Below are 20,286 nucleotides of genomic sequence, written 5' to 3' on the forward strand. Positions count from 1 at the left end.
CTAAATCTTTCTCCAGGGTCCTGTACCCTCCAGACTGAGAGGAGGAGACCTAAAAAGTAACAAGATAGATATAAGTATATCTTAATGTAAGACACAATTTGCAATAGTAAGATGAATCTAGGAGCTACTTCTCATAGCCAGTCTCTGAAGACTTGAAGTTCCTTCCTAGTAAGCTATATTTTTCAAATACTTAAGTTTTCCCATATAGCACACCTAAAGAGTATAGAGTAATGTACAATGTGGATGATCACTGAGTGAATTTTGGATTTATATTTAAATGGGGTAGATGGCTAATATGTGGTAATCTTGTTAAAAGTTACATCTACAGTGGACAACTTTATCAAACCTTAATTAAAATAATAATTTGATTTGATTTTCAATATTTTTTAACATTTTTATGAAAATGAAAACATTTAGTAACACAAAAAAGCCTTTCCTTTTTGAAACCAAAAACTTTATTTTAGTACCATTATTGTTTGCCAGTGTCCATTCTAAATAATAATTCTTAAAAAAGTTATCACATACTGGTGAGAATTGAAGACATTATTACACAGAGAAAATAGAATTTAATTAATTAAAATCTCCCTCATATATGAAATCTCAATTTAACCGTAATTAGAATACATCATACAAGTTGGAATACGTAGGTATAACACAAACATATATTTATATCATTTGGTTTGAAAAATTAACCATGTTGTACAAGAAATATATATTTTATTCATTGTAGAATGTGAAACTAAGCAATAAAAGAAAAAAAGTAAAATAAGAATCATCAGTAATTTTATAACACAGAAATAACCAGAAGTTAGTATTGTATTCGTTTCAAAATGATATCCAGTTAGTTATATGTTTTGTTAACGTAAGCCTAGATCAACAAACTTACTTTCATTTGCTCTATTACAATAGATTTCTACATTCTGAAATGGAGTTTGTTTTAGTGAGAGGCAAAGAGCAGGAAGGATAATAAAAATAATAATTAAATACAGGGCTAAGATTCTGAAAGCATAATTAAATGAGCCCATCCCCATTATTTCTAATCCTATATGGTCAGTTATGGCTTACCCAAGGAAAAACAAGCTAGTGTCCTAATTGTTTCACCAAAATGTCAAGTAAGTTTTGTTTGTCATATAATTTCCTCTAACGCACTTAGAAGAATTTATATCAAACTTTGGACTAAATACGTTGAAGCACTTTGTTTCATTTGGGCTTTCAAGTCTTTTAAAAACTATGTATTTTTTAATATAGCATATTTTTCCATGTAAACAGTTTGCCTTTCTTAACTAATTCTACTTTAATTTTAAAAATACATACTTAACATATTCATACAAGATGGAGAGGAAACCTTGTTTTAATTGCTCTAGAATTTTAGGACTATTTATATACTAGCAAAGTAAGGACAATATTATACAATTATCAAATATGCAGTGGTGTGTAGAGAAAAAAGTAATTATTAAGTAACCAAAAGTAGTTTAAAATGTACCGTATATTAATCTGTGATTAAATGGATAATTATTCCAGTTCTCCAATTAAGAAAGCAGTTACTCGTATGTAATGCAATTATAAATAGCTAAAAATGACTTGATTACACCAATTCAAAAAACAAGTAAACTAAATACCTTGTATTTAAGATATAAGGTATTATACCTGTTATATATTAGCTTTGTATCTTGATTGTTACATCTTACCAGTCAACTTTTGCTATACATAAAATAGGCAACGGTGTGTCTATATATTCAGTTTATTTAAAAAAAAAATTATAATTCACATCACCATCTGTTTTACAGTTGGAGAGTAGTGAGGGCAAAATAAGGTCAATCAATTGGTGGAAAACAAGTTTGTAAAACTCTAAGCCTAGTCAGAGTGTACAGCCATAGACAAGTTTAGATAATAATGTTACTAACAAGTTTTTAAATAACTTGTGCTTAAGTTTATTAATAAGAATCGAATTCATTCCTAAATCATAAAGTATCACTTCATAAGAACTTGAGCATAGGTTTCAGGAAGGAACATGATTCTTTTAGATTCCCAGATTCACTTTTCAATAATTGAGAAGAGTCAAATGCTTAGCCGTCACTAAGAATGATGGCTAACATTTACAAACAGATTTTTACATGATGGACTTTTCTAAGTTATTTTCACATGCATCAATTCATTTAGTCCTCAAATAAAACTTTGAGTTTGGTGCTATTATTACACTTATTTTAGAGTAATGAAGTTAAGCTACAGAAAAAGTTACTTCCTCAAAGATGGAAAGTGAAGATATGGAATTCACAGTGACACTTTTGTGCGACACCTCCCTGAGGGAATACCTAACAGGCTTCAGGTGGTGATGGGGTGCATCTACAAGGTGGAACTGCAAAACCCTGCAAAAAGCATGATAGAAAAGAGAGAGACAAACTTATTGTCAAGTCAGAGCCAGATCTGTTTCTTTACACAGCTTAATGACCATTCACTCTTTTGAAGGTAAGCCTATACCATACTTATACATTACCAGGCTAACACCTGATTAATAGTTATAGTTAGCTCATTAACTGTCAAAAGAAACAAAATACATTAACAATTACATTTACAAGAAATGCTTAACATAGCAAAATTTGCACAGAATAATGGCTCTAATTTATTGAGCATTTATTTTATGCCAAGTGCTACCCATTACTTAATTTAATATCCATAATACCCCTGTGATGTAAGAATTATTATTCCTAATATTATTCCTAATTCCCTAATATGTAAATAGAGGTTTAGAGATGTTTAATGACTTGTTCAATTTTCAAAGTAAGAAAATGATATAAATACAATTTTCTGAATCTAACTCCAGACTCTCTTATTCCTACAGTAAACTGCATTGCAAAAATACTTCATTGCTACCTGATAATTGTTTATGCCACCTGTACCGTGTTTATGCATTTCTGTAATACTGTATATAAACGCCCATTTTATCTTCCAGATTCACAGTATAACTACTCAGTCCCCCCATTTCAATCTAAAGTATGTCAGTTATCTTCTCTATGTCCCCAAACGTCTTGTTTCTGACCAAAAAGATACCATAGTATCTATGTCATTAAAATATAAAAAAGACAACCGAAATATTGAACTTACAATAATTTTTTTCTTCTGTATGAAACCAAAAATCTAGAGATTAGAAATTAAAACATCTAGATACTTGAATTTTCTCATGCAGATAATCTGTGGCATGTGAAAATGGCCCTAATTTATATATAGCTCAGATAGTCATAGAGTACTTAGTAGTATAATATTAGTATTTATACTGGTATTTTACTCCATTTTCATTGCCTTCCTTTGGTGTTCAATGGTAGCATCAATTATACTTTCTTTCTCTTCTTTGAAATTTCAAAATGCTTTATGTGGATTTTGTAAGCATTTATCTGTACAACATACGGTTAAAGCAGCAACAGAAAACCTAAATTTCAGTATCCACTTGTACTGCATTCAAACCTATACTTAACATTTTAAGAATTCTGAAGCAATGATACTATTTTCAGGAATGTCAGTGAATCACCCCTGAAATGCCTCCCCTTTCTCTTCCTAAAACTATAATAAAATGCTAGTGTATAATGTTTAGTGAATGAAGTTAAATGATGAGCTATATCTGTTACAGTAAAAAACACTTTCAGAAATAAATTAAATGATATTTTGACTTGTTACACTAATGGAGAAAAGCATATGTCTCCTTGATCATACATCCTTCTCAAAGTGCATTTGAAGGTCTCTTTGCCACTGGCATCAACCAGCTGAAACATTAAGCTCATTTGCCTCCTTTAGTGGAAAGATCCAGTTTGACTGAAGTCAATAGAGGTAAAAAGAGCATATTTTAGAGGCTCTAATGCAATAGTTAATAGCTCTGCTAGAGTAGCACGCTTTATGTCCCCAGTGCATGCTTCCTGTTTCACTCACTTTAATAATTCAACATTTTAGGTAGAGTTCTTTCCATCCAACTTCCATGTTGTTTTAGAGTTAATTACTGTTCATAATCATAGTATTTTATCACTGAGGAAGAAGAAAGAAACCATTCTCTGAAGTCATGTATTTTCTCTGCTAATATCAAGATTATTCCCTTATGGATATTTTGTGTACTTTGTCCATTTTGGTTACAGCTATCTTCAGAGATATGATTTCTATCATTTTCTCTGAAAGCTCATTTGCCCTATTGTTAAATTCATGGATTTTGTGATTGTTTTGCTTTTAAACACAAAATGTACATTCCATTTTCTTAATTGTATCTAAATTTCACTAGATAAGAGGCCTTATAATGGCCTAAGTAATTTATCTCCACTTTCTAACTACATTCTCTACATAAGATAGTGATACAAAATGATCAAAGCATAATTTTATCTATACTGCATAATGATAAATTGATTTTTCACCTATTTCATTGTGAAGAATGGAACTATATCTTAAGGTATTTGTCTTCCAAAGTACCATATAGTTAAGTAAACTCTGAGAGAAAAATAAATGAAATGTTTTCTTGAATAATTATAGTCTTCTAAAATTTCAACTTTAATAGTTGGTAATATATTCACTTGCTATAAAATTCAGAAGGTACCAGAAATTACACAATTAAAGGAACCCCCCACACTTTTTCCGCAAGCAACTCATCATCCCAACCAGATACCCCATCAGTCTTCCAAAGATATTCTTTCTTACTTATTATCTAAACAAGTGAAACAAATTCATATATAAACATACTAAATTACTATATATAGTGAGAAATTATGGAACACAAGTGGCAGCTTAAAATAAAAATTATTGCAACTTGATTATTCCACTTAATATATCATATTGATCTTTTCCTGATATTAATAATAGGTCTGTCTCATTCTTACTACCAAACTTGTAGCAATAGAAGTAGTCACATTCTGAACTTATTTGAAAGAACTAACAGGATTTTCTGGGTGTCAAGTATGACTCCAAGTTTTTTGGTCTGAAAAACTGAAAGGATGGAGTTGCCTTAACATACATGGAGAAGATTGTAAATAAACCAAGATTGTTGTGAAATGATCAGGAGCCTGGGTTTTAACATGTTAACTTTGAAATACATATTATGCATCTATATATATATGATCATATATTTTGTATATATACATGTATCTATATGGAACTTTACACCTATTTCTACTTTAATAAGAGTTTTCATCCATAATGGATGTCAAATTATATCAAAATTGGTTCTAAAACTTTAGAAAAACTCATATGAATTCTTGGTCATTTTAAGTAGTTCCAGATAACCAGAAATCTGGTTATCAGTTCCATATAATCAGCATCCTGATTGTCTAGTAATTAAATAGGATGTTTTAAAGTTATCTTTTTTTCTAAAATTTCCATACTGGAGATTGATATGCATATAGCAAAAAGTTACTGTAAATATTCAAGAAAATCTGTAAATCTGTAAATGTTCAAGAAGGCTACCATGTTATACAATTCCAGAAGTATCATTCCCATTCTATTCTCTATAAATGGTGCCCCCTGGAGTAGAAATTAGTTCCAGATTTTATATTTTTCTTTTTATTTCTCTAAATCTACATGAGAGTTCAAAAGCAGCTCAGATGTAAGTACTGATAAACAATGACTTCATAATTAAAAAGTAACCTATTGCCTAATGCATGCCTTCCCAAACTATCTTTTGCCTGTTAGACATAAAATTCTAAGCAGACACATTCTTTTTGATAACTTCTGATAGAATTGCTTGGGTCACTTTCCTTGCCCAAAGTTACTACCGATTTAGCACCTCATATAAACTAAAGATTTTCAGAGGGGTTTCTTTATTTTTTCACTCTTTCTTGCACTAGTGCTCCTGGTTGCTTCGAAGACCATCAAGGACTTCTTTCAGTGTTGGCCTTCTCCTGCTGAGGATTTGCTCCCCTCAGACAAGCACTCAACTCAGCCAAACAAGACTTTAAAGGTGAGGCATCTGTGGAACTGAACCAGAATCAACAGTCATTGGTTAGTTTGCTCAGCCTATCTCATCTATACAAGGTTATTTGGGGGCAAATTTTAACTTTGTCAGATTCATAAGTGAAAATGCCAACTTTTCCATTGTAAATTGATTTTAAATAAGTAATTCTGTATGCAGGATTTGTGGGCTATAAAAATTTCAATTGGGTAGGAAGGATGAGAGGTCAAATAGAGTAAACCAAAACTTTCTTGAATCCCTACCAACATATATCCAGCAGGCAGATACCCAGGTTGAAATTGAAGAAGGGGGAGGAGGAGGAAACAAGGGGAAGGAGAAAAAAAAGAAAGGAAAATGCTACAGAATGCTTGAAAGAATATTGTTCTGCTTATAGAATGTACATTTTCTCTATTCACCAGCATTAGAGAGGGAATTTGGGCATTAACACTTACTATTTATTTATTTATTTATTTGCATAAACACAGTAGCCAGTTGTTATTGACTGTAGGTATTAAGTTAGATCATGTCTTTTATTTCCCAAATTATCTTTAAGAACAAAGCCTACACTAAGGTTGGTTCTGTCTTCAGTTTTTTAGTAGACCCATAAAACAGTAATTCGTAAAGAATAAGAGTGACACAATGTATTTTTTATTTTTTTATTTTTATTTTTTTAATAAATTTATTTATTTTATTTATTTATTTTTGGCTGCATTGGGTCTTCATTGCTGTGTGTGGGCTTTCTCTAGTTGCGGTGAGCGGGGGCTACTCTTCATTGTGGTGCACTGTCTTCTCATTGCGGTGGCTTCTCCTGTTGTGGAGCACAGGCTCTAGGTGCTCAGGCTTCAGTAGTTGTGGCACGTGGGCTCAGTAGTTGTGGCTTCAGGCTTTAGAGCACAGACTCAGTAGTTATGGCGCACAGGCTTAGTTGCTCTGCAGCATGTGGGATCTTCCCAGACCCGGGCTCGAACCTGTGTCCCCTGCATTTGGCAGGCGGATTCTTAACCACTGCGCCTCCAGGGAAGCCTGACACAATGTATTTTTTAAATGATTGTTTTCCAGACCTTTATTTTCAGTGATTCTCAGACATATGATAAAAATACATTAGATTTACTTCTTTGTTTTTAATTTTGTTGTTGCTGTTCATCAAATTTTAAACATAATGCCATAAATAATGGAACCTCTATAGCTAGAGGTTCTACTTAGAGAAAAATTTCTAATTTTAAATGTATATTGAATAATTTGCTTACAGTGGTATCTCTTTGATAAAGGTATCTATTTCATAGTTTTCCAAACTTTGTCAGAGGAGTCATACTTAACCATTACATAGTTCAGTTACCTAGCAAGATATCCAAAAAAAGTGACGAGTCATTATAACCTAGGCCAGTGCAGAAGAATAGAGCTGTTCTGTTCTGTCTGTGAATACTAAAGCATAATTCACAACTTAAAAGTGTGGCCTTTTACTGATTAGGGGCCGTTAGCAGAGTGAAACGTGTTTCAGCCTTTTTACTCCAAGCCTGCCCTTCTGGTGAAGAATACAAAACCCAACCATGGCTCTGTTAGGCTTAAAGCTCATTTTCTTCTCTAGGCCATGATCTTCGCGAATCACAGTCTAGCTGCTGTCAACATTTTAGGCTAGAACCACAGATAAATCTTCTTCCTTACATAGTGGACCCTGGGCTCAAATATTTCATTCAGGACTCCAGGATTCATTTTAAGCTTCAATTCTTTATGAAGCTTGTGTTTTTTTCCACCACCTTGCCACCCAGTTTGATTAGGGCCCTCACCAATGTCTCTCCACAGCACCTTGCCCATATCACTTTCTATGTCATTACCTTCTCCATGCTTAAGTCTTGTCCCATTAAACACTGCGTTACTTGGTGTTAAGGCCTGTGCCAGCACAATAGAAGGCATATACTAGGAACTCAATACATGAGTTAAATGAATGACCACATCTATGAATGGTCATTGGTCTGGACACAAGTTCCATCCTGTTGGTTGATCTCCCAGTATTATTTCCTGAGTGCCCCAGGTAGTAACTTCTTTCTTCACTGTGACCACTCAGAATTCTTTTTTCTCTCCTCCTTCATGGAACTGCTTTTGTAAAGGAAGAAGATGAGAAGGAAAAAGACAGAAATAGTTCAAGGGAAGAAGAAAAAGAGAGAAAGGAATTGAATTAGAAAAAATTTGTATTGAAGAAAAATAAATATATATTTAATTACTAGAATTAAGAACAGAGTATATAGTTGGAAAAGTAAACAGGTGATGTAAATTTCTGAATGGGGAGAATAAGAAATGCAATAAATTTATCTTTTCAAAGTATGTTCACCAGCATGGAATACAAGAAAGAGCCTGAGTTTTTAGAGTCAGTCATATGTGGGTTTGAAATCTGTCTCCCATTCTATCCAGATTTATGACCCTGTGGAAGTCATAGCTTCTCTAGTCTCACTGTCTTTACTTGTAAAATGGAAATAATGATGGGTACCCCACAGGGTAGATTCTTGTTAGGATTAAAAGAGATAAAACTGGAAAGTGCCTGCCACACAGAAGCTCAACGTGTTATTTTCTCTTTATTTTTCCACAAATCCTCTTCATTAAAAGATGATATGTATCAATAAGCAGGTGACTGTAGAATTCTCAGCCTCAGTTTTGCATTAGTGAGGCCCTGAATGTTCAAAGATATGCCAACTATGTAGAGTAGAAGCCGATTTCCAGGAGCAGCTAATTCAGCTGAGTTAAATAACCAATATTCGATCAAAGGTGGTCACCTATGATGAAACTGATTATGCTTTTTATCAGTTTGAGCTTCAAATCCTGTAAGTTTGCCATTTTCTTTTTAACTGGTTCATGTATTGCCTGTCTCAAGGAACTTTAAAAAATAAAACAGGCAATTTTTCTGTACTGAAAAATAACTATGAAAACAAAGACTTTTTAAAAAAATCACTTTCTTAGGACAATTCTTATATGACGATACTCATATAACGTAATGCTGAGTAAAGTATTGAAAGAATAGAGAAACAAATGTATAGTTACATTCATTAATCTTGTTTTTCAGCATTCAAAAATGAATTGTGAACAATTTTGTTAGGTGTCCAGACTTCATAAATACTTCATCTCCCTAAAGATTATTTAAATTTCACTCAAGTAGAACTACTTTTCCATCTTTAAAAATTTTCTGATGCTCTATAACTTCCCATTCTTCCTTTGGGTCCATGGAGGAAATAAGATGAAGAACACTGAAGAACAGAAGAACAGTCTGTTCTGTGACTAATAATAATTATATGATTATGATCTGTCACTGCAGATGTTTACCAGGTACTTCTGTGTACATGGCATTGAGGTTCCAAAGATACAGGTCAAGGAAGGGAGAGCAGCACACAGCATCTTTCCAAAGAGTCCATGGAGAATTGACTGCTATTTTTTATACCAAGGTGTCTGGACTATGCCTGTTCCAACATCAGAAGCTTCCAAACACAGAACTGTTTAATAAGCTTAGTGATCTCTAAGAAACATTTGCCAGAAAGAAAACCCGAGGCTCATGATTTCAAAGTGACTCAAACAGAGCTTTTTACTACAAACGGTCTTTTCAATTAGAATGCTGGAAATCAGACAATGCTCTAAGATGTAAGGTAACGAGGGCAGGCAAGTTGGGGCTGCCCATGGCTCAATTTATTTCAGCTCCTTGAAGAAACCTGGGGTGCAGCAGATACCAATTCCTTGCAGTTTCTCCCTTGTTTCCGCTTTGAGTGTCTTTGTATATAGTCTGCTATTCCTTCAAGTCTACTGTGAAGTGGCTATTAGTTTTGTTTTTGTTTCCAAGAGGTAGCCTTTTACTTTTCCTACAACAAGAAAATAAAATTACTAAATATCATAAGATTGGGCCTGTTTCTAATCATGGGGAGATTAAATGAGGAGATCATCTGACAGTCTCTGGATGTTGGAAACATCAGCTAATGACATTTATTACTAATGGTCTAGGCCCTCAGGCAATGAAACTAGACAACTCTGATTAAGAGCGAAGCCTGCTGGTTTTTACAGCTATATAAAATAGAAAGAATCTTTGTGTTAATAGAGCAGGGATAGGGCAGAGGAAAAAATGTACAAATGAATGAGCTGTAAAAAAGAAGGACTTTTTCCTTCCTTTGTGCTACATGTTTGAAAATTAATTAGCAAACATGAAGGCTCAGAAGTAATTTTGAACCAATGTGTGGGACTAAGTCTCTGGAATGGACAAATCTAACAACAAAAAAAGCAGTTACCCACCAAATTCTGTGAACTTGGCCTACACATGCTCCAGAAAAACGTGTCGTTGTCTAAAGGGAGCTACATCAAGCACCTGAGACTTAGCAGAGTCCTGGCCAACTTCCCACCTGACTTCAGTAGTAAGTTTAGCCATTAATATAATAATAGTCCTCAGGGGTCTCTCCTGCTAAGTGTTCTTTCTGTTCTCATGAAGTGGCACCAGGGAACTCCTTTACTGCTTCTCTTGGCAGGGTGTTTTTTACACAGGCACCACCCACTGCTTAAAACACTTCCTTGAGATTATTGTCCAAACTTAATTTAACCATTGTTCGTCCATTTTTCCCTGTCCTGGAGGTTTAATGAATGCAGCTGATTCATATCCCTCTTTCATTTTAAAAAGATTTTAATACTAAAATCCACATTAGTTTCAACTATTCATTGATTTTCAACTATTAAGATGTCCACATACAGAGAAATTTTTTGTAGTTGCATTAGAAAATTCCCTTATTTAAAATAATTTGAAGTAGAAATATTGTGGAAAAACATAGAAGCAGATTACATAAAATTAATATCACTCATAATCCAAACACTCCCTAGAAATAAACACTTTAATAATTGGTTATGTTTCTAAAGAATCTTTCTTTCTAAAAAAAATTGAGTTCACAGAGTATACAGAATCTGTGTACTATTTTTTTGTGTTTAGCAGTACCGTATATTGTGAGAATTTTCCCATGATGTTGGAAATATGATTTTTATTGGCAGTCTAATGCTGGGCATGCAGAATGTAGTACTCCAATAGATATTCAAGCTGAAAATAATCAGATCAAACAACTAGTTAGTTCAAAAACAGTTAGCACATGATTAATAGCTAATTGTTAAATTCTGCCTTCTGATTAATATATGAAATGGTTATATGAATTGATAAATCTTCATTTCTAACCCTCTGACTAAAAGCATTAGTTCAATTAACTTATCACTTATTAAAATGTTTTCCATATGAAGAACAAGATATATCTTTGGATCATTGTTACAGAAAAAAATAACTCTACATTTATGTGACTATTTTTTGGAGTGTATTTTATTTGAAAATCTTGAGGGTTTCATATGGCTAAAATAGCTTTTCTACTCTTCTGTAAAGATGTAATAGAGTTCAGCAATCATATCTTTGCATTTATAGCATTCATTTATTCAACAAATATTTATTACCAGTGTCTATGATAGGTGTTAACCAATACTGCAGAAAACCAGATAGAAAAGAGTTTGGCAATCATGGAGTTTAGATTCTAATAAGGGGAGAAAGTAAAGAAATTCGGGAAGAGAGAGTGATGTGCTAGACAGCTTTGTGAGAGGGTTGAGACCTCTTTCAGCAGCGTCCTCCCTGAGAGGACATTGACATTGAGACCAAAGAATGACAGTGTGAAGAGATGTGGGGAAAGTATTCAGTCAGAAGAAAGAACATACGTAAGGTCCTGAGGCAAAAAGGGCCCTGGTTTCCTCAGGGAACAGAGAAGAGGTCAGTTGCCGGGGACAGTGAATGATGGGATAAGTATTGACATGACGTTGGAGAGTGGATAGAGCCAGGTTTATGCAGTGACTTATAGGTCATAGAAGTATTGAAGTGGGAGATGAGGGCACTACAAGATTCTTGTTCCTCTTGGTGCCACAGAAAGATGAGAATTTTCATTTCTCAGGAGGGAAACAAAATATGAGGTCTCTTATCCCTTTACCTAAGAGGAGAAATAGAGTATGTATGACTCAGCCCCATGTACATCCTAATTTTGGCTTAAGGGCTCTCAGGATGGATGTAAGTCCCTCCATACCCTGTTCTCCATGAGGAGAGCCAGGGCCCAGGACTGCTTTCTAGACACAGATCTGTAAGTCTGCTCTTTCTGTGAAGCAGTGATTCTTGATATTCATGTCTCTCTGCAAACTCAGACATGCCCTTGAATGGATGACCCAAGGTCTAGTGATAAATACATCTGTTTTTGCCATATTATTCACAAAATATAATAACAAACATTTAGTGAGACTTTCCTACTGCTTAAACCTCTGAACCCATTTAATCCTCACAACAGTCGTACGAGGTGAGCGTGATTGTTTTTTCTATTTTATAGATAGGGAAATTAGATACAAAGAAGTTAAGTAACTAACCCAATGTCAAGTACACAGCTTGGTGAGTAGCAGAGTTGAGATTTGAACGCAGGTTGTCTGGCTCCAATGTTTATGGTCTTAGTCATATGTTCTTCTACTCTGCTGTATGTTTGCAATACCCATATTGTTGCTACCTCTTGGCATTCACACCCTTCATCTTGAGTATGAAAGAGGACCTATTACTTGTTTCCAAACAATAGGATAAGGTAAAGGGTGGGAAGTCCCTTTTAAGATTGTAATTTCTGTCTTGCTAGGAGACTTCATTGACTCTCTCCCTTGCTGGTTTGGATGAGGTAAGCCAGCCATTGAAAAGGCCCACATGGCAAGGAACTGAGAATGGCCTCTGGCCAATATCAGCAAGGGCCTGAAGACTCGGCCTGATAATCAAAAAGAACTGAATCTTGCCAACCTCCATTTGAGCTTGAAAGTGGATCCTTTCCTATTTGAGTTTCAGATGAATCCCTTGTCTTGGTCAACACCTTGATTTCAGCCTTTCGAGAAGCTCTGAAACAGAGAATCCACTAGCTGTGTCTGGATTCCCAAAATACAGAGACTATGAGATAATAAATATGTGATTTTTTAGCCACTAAGCTTATGGTAGTTTGCAATACAGAAATAGAGAACTAATACAAATAGTAACAGGACATATGTACTGGCTACAGTGCCACTATAATAGGAACCTATTGGCACCAGTAAGCATTTCCCTACTTATCTCCTTTCTCTGGTTCAAGCTGTAATACTCCCACAGCCTGGGTCTTCTCTCTGGAGCTAGATGTCCTTTCTAGAATGATGACCTATTCCTCACCAGAGGAGAAGCCAACAAGGTTGGGCTGCCTTTCTGAAATCATAGGGACCCACAATGGTGTGATACCACCCCTTGATTAAGTACAGTTTCCTTACCTGGCTTTGCCATCTCCTATTCCTCACTGGGCCACATCTCCCATGACTGACCACTGGAAGCAGTGATCTATTTTACATTGACTCACCCCCACAGCACATACTCATGAAAAGTGGGAATACACTACTACTGGTCTAATTGCATTGTTCTGCCTTGGGAGATAAAAAAAAGTAGCATAAGAAAATCCATCATTCTAGTAACCAAGTAGCAAAGGCCAGTATGAAGCCGTTACTCATATCACAGTCCTTATAGCTTATAAACCAGTTTACATTTGTTTTCCCACATTTACTCACTATCTCAGTGAATGCTTACTGAATGAGAAAAAAATTGCAAGAGTCAATTGATTGATGTATTTTATGGTAGGCATGTCTGGAAACTGACAAGCATCAGAAATGAAAAACAGGAGAGAATGGTAAGGTGAGAGAGAGACAAACCAAAAAAACAGTACTTTTTTCTTTAACTGAAGACAAAATTGGCCCTAACATTAAAGTGACAGCTAAAGCAACCTGACACTGACTTCACGTGCTACTATCTCCTACGCCATCCTTTAACAGGTCTAGTGTCAGAATATCTTTCATAAATGCCATGGCCAAATTTGCATGTGCACAATGTAAAAAATTATCCCATTTACTAAAAAGATTCCCACTGGTCAATACCATCTGTTTAGTTGGTGACTTGAGATGAAATTTTGTTCATTTAAAAATGTCATAGGGCTTCCCTGGTGGCGCAGTGGTTGAGAATCTGCCTGCCAATGCAGGGGACACGGGTTCGAGCCCTGGTCTGGGAAGATCCCACATGCCGCGGAGCAACTGGGCCCGTGAGCCACAATTACTGAGCCTGCGCGTCTGGAGCCTGTGCTCCGCAACAAGAGAGGCCGCAATAGTGAGAGGCCCGCGCACCGTGATGAAGAGTGGCCCCCACTTGCCACAACTAGAGAAAGCCCTCGCACAGCAACGAAGACCCAACATAGCCATAAATAAATAAAAATAAATAAATTAAAAAAAAAAAAGTTGTCTAAAAAAAAAAAATGTCATAAAGGGGAGCATGCTCTTAAATGCATAAACATAATTGCATCCTCAGAATTATACTTCCTTCTCTCATAAGGTTTCACTGTTATTGTTGTTGTTGACTTTGGTTTAATATTTATGGGAGACTAGATGATGAACATAGTCCAGAACATGATACAGGACAATTCCCAGCTGAAATAAAGCCTTTTATAAAGCTCATAAATCTTTAAAAGAAGAGGAAGTATGATCAATCCGAAATCTTGCCCTCCAAATGACACAAAATATTCATTAGTGTAATATGCTACAAGTAAAGAGGAGAATAATGATTCTAGATGTTGAGGTCTGTTTAGATATATAAGCTCCAGGTGGCAGCTAGAACTTTGAAATGAAGTACTGAAATTACCTACAGCAGATCACTGAGAAAAGTATATGTGTCAGTATGGTATTATGTGCCTTAAACTTAGCATTTCAAAACCTTCATTTATATAATGATAAGAAAAAAAGTCAACATTCTCAGCATTAAAAAGATCCAATCGGCCTAATTATTCTACATTTCATTTATATACTGGATTACTTTTCTCCCCAAATAGACCTGCTTCTTTTTTATTTTTTATCTTTGTGAAATGTACCACCACACACCAGAGACCCATGCCAAAAATCTAGAGTCATTCTAGGGTTTTACTTCATATTTAGACATTACTAAAAGACACTCAAAGTCTTATTAATTCGAACTCCTTACAACACTCTGAAGCTACTGCTTCCCCATCACTACTACAGATTGCTTTTTTAAAAATTTGGGGTATAGTTGTTTTACAATGTTGTGTTAGTTCCTACTGTACAGTGAAGTGGAGTTCCCTGTGCTATACAGCAAGTTCTCATTAGTTATCTATTTTATACATATTAGTGTATATATGTCAATCCCAATCTCCCAATTCATCCCACCCCCCCCTTCCCCCCCTTGGTGTCCATACATTCATTCTGTACATCTGTGTCTCTATTTCTGCCTTGCAAACTGGTTCATCTGTACCATTTTTCTAGATTCCACATACATGTGTTAATATGCGATATTTGTTTTTCTCTTTCTGACTTCACTCTTTATGACAGTCTCTGTGTCCAACCACATCTCTACAAATGACCCACTTTCATTCCTTTTTATGGCTGAGTAATATTCCATTATATATATATGTACCACACCTTCTTTATACATTCGTCCATCTGCTTTTAAATATGGCTTGCCAACATTTCTGAACTATTCTCCAAAATTGTCTCCCTACTTCTATCTGTGCTTGCCTCACATTTGTCCTCCACAGTTGAAACCAACATGATATCCCTAAGATCAAGTTCAATCTTATTAACCCCCCCTCCTCTAAAACCATGCAATGTTCCTCAACACCTTTTGACTAAATTCTCAATCTTTCAAAATGACATACAGAGCTCTGTAGAATGACATATAGGGTCCTTCAGAATTCTACGTCTTCAGCTATTTTTCCCCTAACAAAACCCACTCTGTGTCATTGCTTTGTCAAACTGCTCATATTTTCTTTTTCGTCAGACTCCCTCACTCTAGTCTACATCCTACTTGCTTATGCCATGCCTCATATTCTGTTCTATTCCTGCTTGCTCTTCCTGGAAGACCTTCACTGCTCTGACCAGCTAGAAAACATCTGGCCATCTTTCAACACTCAACTCAAGATTTTTCACCTCTATGAAGACTTGCCTAATCCTTCCCCACCTAAATAGAATTGACGACACCTAGACCTTCATCCACAGTCTACTTTCTACGTATTTTCATAATCTGTAATACTTTTGTGCTCTTATTCATGTGTTGTCATCCCAAATAGGTCATAAGCATCTAAAAAAAAGGGAGAGAATTTATTAGTTTTTGCATCCTGAGCCACTAGAGACAGTGCCTTAAATGTTCATTCAAGGATTAATGTTGAAATAATGAATACATGTTCTGATATGTTATTCCATTTTTATAGTTTTATTATATATTTGATTTTTATTTGATCAAAAAATCATGAGGTGATTATAATATACATAAATGTAGGAATAACCATATTTGACATATTATTCATTGTGATTTTTTTCTTGGATATTACCCCTTTTACTTTGCTTTATTCCCCCATGTCAAGTTGCTAGACCTTTTCCTACTCAATACTTCATGGGAGAGATGAAAGAAGGCAGAAAAGAGAATTGTCCTGCCTATTGTCTTCCAAGAGACTGGTTCCCTCAGTAAATGGAGAAATACTATGTATACAATAAATATTTAAGAGGGGTAGATTGAAGAAGTGAATCTTCACACTCCCTCGAATAGAAAATTTTTCTTTGGAAAAAAGGAAAGTGAGAGATGAGACACGATGAGGACAGGATACTGAAAGGGATGGTTCCGTCCCAGACAAACATTCTGAGTTTTACTTCCCAGGCAGCACCATGAGAGTGGAGGAAAAAGACAAGCCCTCAGACAGCCTTCCAGGGATTTCTGTGCCTTAGCTTTGCATGGATATAGCAGCATGATTCTTGTACCTATGAATGTGGCATGGAAGTACAGGAAATAGAGGAAGAAGAAACAGAGGAATAGAGATGCCTACAAGGCAACGTATATGTACTGGTAAATGGGTCCAGATAAAACAATGGATCTCACTCAGCCAGGAAGAGGACACTGAGGATCCAATGAGTCTCTCCATTGCCTTGTCCTATGTCAGATTTCCCAAAATTTAGCACTGCCTTAGAAAAAGAGAAGTGGTTGGTTATAAAATTTTTTTTCTGCCATATTTGCAGAAATTTAATTGTTATAGAAAATAAGCAAACATAAAACAGAGGTTCCTACATGTTACATAAATTTGAAACTCTGTTCCCAGCCAACTAATTTATTTATAGTTGATTCTTTTTCCAGGTATTTTAATAACAATACTCTTCATTGAATGCTGTATCAGTCACTCAGGTGATTGAGTTAGCCATTCATACACTGTGATTGACAGATTTCTCAATCAGGTAACTTTTGCCAATTAAATATAAATGTATATGCCTCACTGCCCGAAACTCTTAGATTTACTGGTACTCAACTTCAATTAACTCTTGACTTGATATCAAATTCATCATATTTTAAAGAATTCAGTGTGTGATTTTACAAGAAAATCTTTGGAAAGTTTCACCACCCTCTCTGGCTGACTGAGAATGACTGATGTACACATTTCACAGGGAACTTACTGCTTTATATTTTATATTATAAAAAGATCTGTGTGATTTTCTTGTTTTCTGTCCTACTCTGTAAGCCCCTGAGGGTCTATGTATTTTTTTGTGTTAAACATTTTTGTATCTCCTATGGAGTATAGTAGACTTATTTAAAGGTGGAGGTGCTCAGTAAATATTTATTGAATGAAGGAAAAAAAGAGTAAGTCACAATTATATTCTATGAAGCCAAAGTCACAAATGCATATTAGAACCAAACACATTAGGATAGAAAGGACACATGCCTATAGACAAGGAAACTATTATATAAAAATGAATTCTTTCTTAAATAGTATTTTAAATATAGGTATTTTTAATAACAAAATGTCCTCTTGAAAGTGCCCTCTACGCTATGTGTAATATTTAAGGATATTTGTGGGGCTTTTAGGAAGTTACATATTCACTTTGGGAGAATCTTCAATTAGACACTCATGCAGTGAGCTAGATAATCTTCCCTGAGGGATGTTTTCTCTGTGTACATGGGAGTCTGAGTAATGTTCTTTTGGAGATTGTCTTATACAATGAGGTGAGGTACGGCATTTGGTACCAGCTGCAATCTCCACATGGTTTTCTCCCCTAGTTTCAGAAAAACACATTGAAATAGACACATCTGAACATGATAAATGCAGGGATCACTGTAGCAAAGCCTGTGCTCTGTAGGAAAGGATGCAGTCAGTCAGTCAGATGGAGAGTTTAAAAGGGCATCCTGGCCACCTAAGCAATCTGAAAAGCATCAAAAGTGATAAATCTAGTGATATTCCCAGGTCATGTTCCAACTTCACAGTTTGAGTACAACCGAAGTTCAATTTGTGATCCAGTTTCTCTCTTACACACTATCAAAGTATGGTTTCCTTCTTGACAATATCACTTTTTGTTAACTGGAGTTCCACTTACCCACTCACACCAAATATTGAACTCCACTAGTTCTTTTATTATTTATTGCCAACAATGAAACTGTATTTATGTTGTATATAATCTAAATGTTCACTATTTTCTTGTTACAATTCTGTCCAATATTTGTCATTCACATGTGCATGTGTACCCTGCCAGTCATATATATTAACAGTGTCTGCCTTGGATTATTTCCACCAGATGTCCCAACTAAACCGATGAAACATGACAAATGAAAACTATGGTTTGTTTTGTTCATTAATACCTGACAACAGGTTGCTATATCTTAAAAAATTAGTTTACTGACTCTTTTCATATTTTTTCGGTATCTAGTCTGTCCTGGGGACTGTGATAGCCACTAGAAATTAATCTGACTAGTTTACTCTGAAGAGCCCTACCTGGAAAAGTGCTCACTAATGGCTCAGAATGAGGATATCGTAGTGCTGGTGAGGAGGGGCTGCTGAGTTCAGTGGCAGAAATTTAGGGGTACCTGACTGACCCCCCCTCACACTTCCTCCGCTGAACACAGCACAAAACAAATGTGATGTGGAAAGTTTTGACAGCACTAGAACTATTTTTTTTTTAATCTGGCAAATATCAATAGAATGTCCCCTAACCAAAGTTCTAACAAAGACTTGAGGCAAAACAGCAAGTGCACGCAAGGAAAACCACAGTAACATTTGTGTTCACTCCCAGTATTGCAATCACTCATCCCCCGACAAACCCAAACTTTTTTGTGGCTACAGGGAAGTAAGTCACCCCTTTATAATACTGGACCCCGGTGTTACAGAGCATTCAAAGCTGTTTTAAAACCCTTCTCCCTGCGCCACGCCTCCCTTACAATAACTTTTTCCTACTTCAGTTTCTAGAAACGTGTTGTATTTGAAGGAGGAAAAGATGTTAGTCTGGCAATAGCTGTCAGGGACTTCGCCTTGCTGAGACATAGGAACATACAAATCCTGGCCACTGTAGCCTTACCATTTATTATTCCTGGGAAAGAGAAGCTCTATACAGTCTTTTGGATTATTCACAAATAAGTAATTTCTTTACAAAACCAGCTGTTCCTATTGCTGCTTCTTTTTAAATATTGTAAACACTGAGACAAGATAAAACAAAATCTTGAGAGTCAAAATATTAACAGTTGCTGTCTCTTTTTCATCTTGGTGTTTTCTTGATTTTTCAAATTTTCTAAAATATACATGTATTATTCTTGCAGTCTTGAAAACCTAAATGCTCTCCAAAATAATGCTGAGAACCAATTTAGACTAGGTCAGTCTTATGTTTTCAACAGATACTAGGACAGCTGGGATCTTGCTCTATTGGATTTCACTCAAAGATGATGTAGAATTTTGTGTTCTACACAGGAATTGCCGTATGAGTCAACAGACTTTGTGACCTTGGTCAGACTTTAACTAGATAGGCTGGCAACACCAAGCACTTGAAATATCTACCTCTGAGGAAAGTTAAAGTGAAATAGGAATTAAACCAAACTGTACCAGAACACAATAACTATTAGAATAATCCTCAAGAAGCTGAGAGTACATTTTGCAAAATCTTTTTTCTACACAGAACTATAGGGAACAGAATAAATTTTATAATGATATCACGGATATGCTGTGACACATTTAATTTCAAGTTTTAATTCAAGGTTTATATGAAATAGGAAAAAAAAACTGAGGTATTAAGGTGGCTTTGTATGAGGGTCAAATGGATTTATGTTTGTCTTACAAGCAACAATAGCAGAGTAAAAAAACAATAATGATGAAGACAACAACAATAATAAGTGAGAATGCTAACACAAAACTTTGGATATTTAGTAAAAAAAAGACCCCATTTTATTTAAGTTTCAAAATTGTCCCAGCGTATGTTTTTGGCATTATAAATAGTCTGAGAATGCTTAACTTTTCTACTTATTTTTTATTAATTGACATTTCATAATAGATTACATGTAATTG

This window comes from Balaenoptera musculus, chromosome 5, assembly GCF_009873245.2.
Source record: "Balaenoptera musculus isolate JJ_BM4_2016_0621 chromosome 5, mBalMus1.pri.v3, whole genome shotgun sequence".
Taxonomy (NCBI): domain Eukaryota; kingdom Metazoa; phylum Chordata; class Mammalia; order Artiodactyla; family Balaenopteridae; genus Balaenoptera; species Balaenoptera musculus.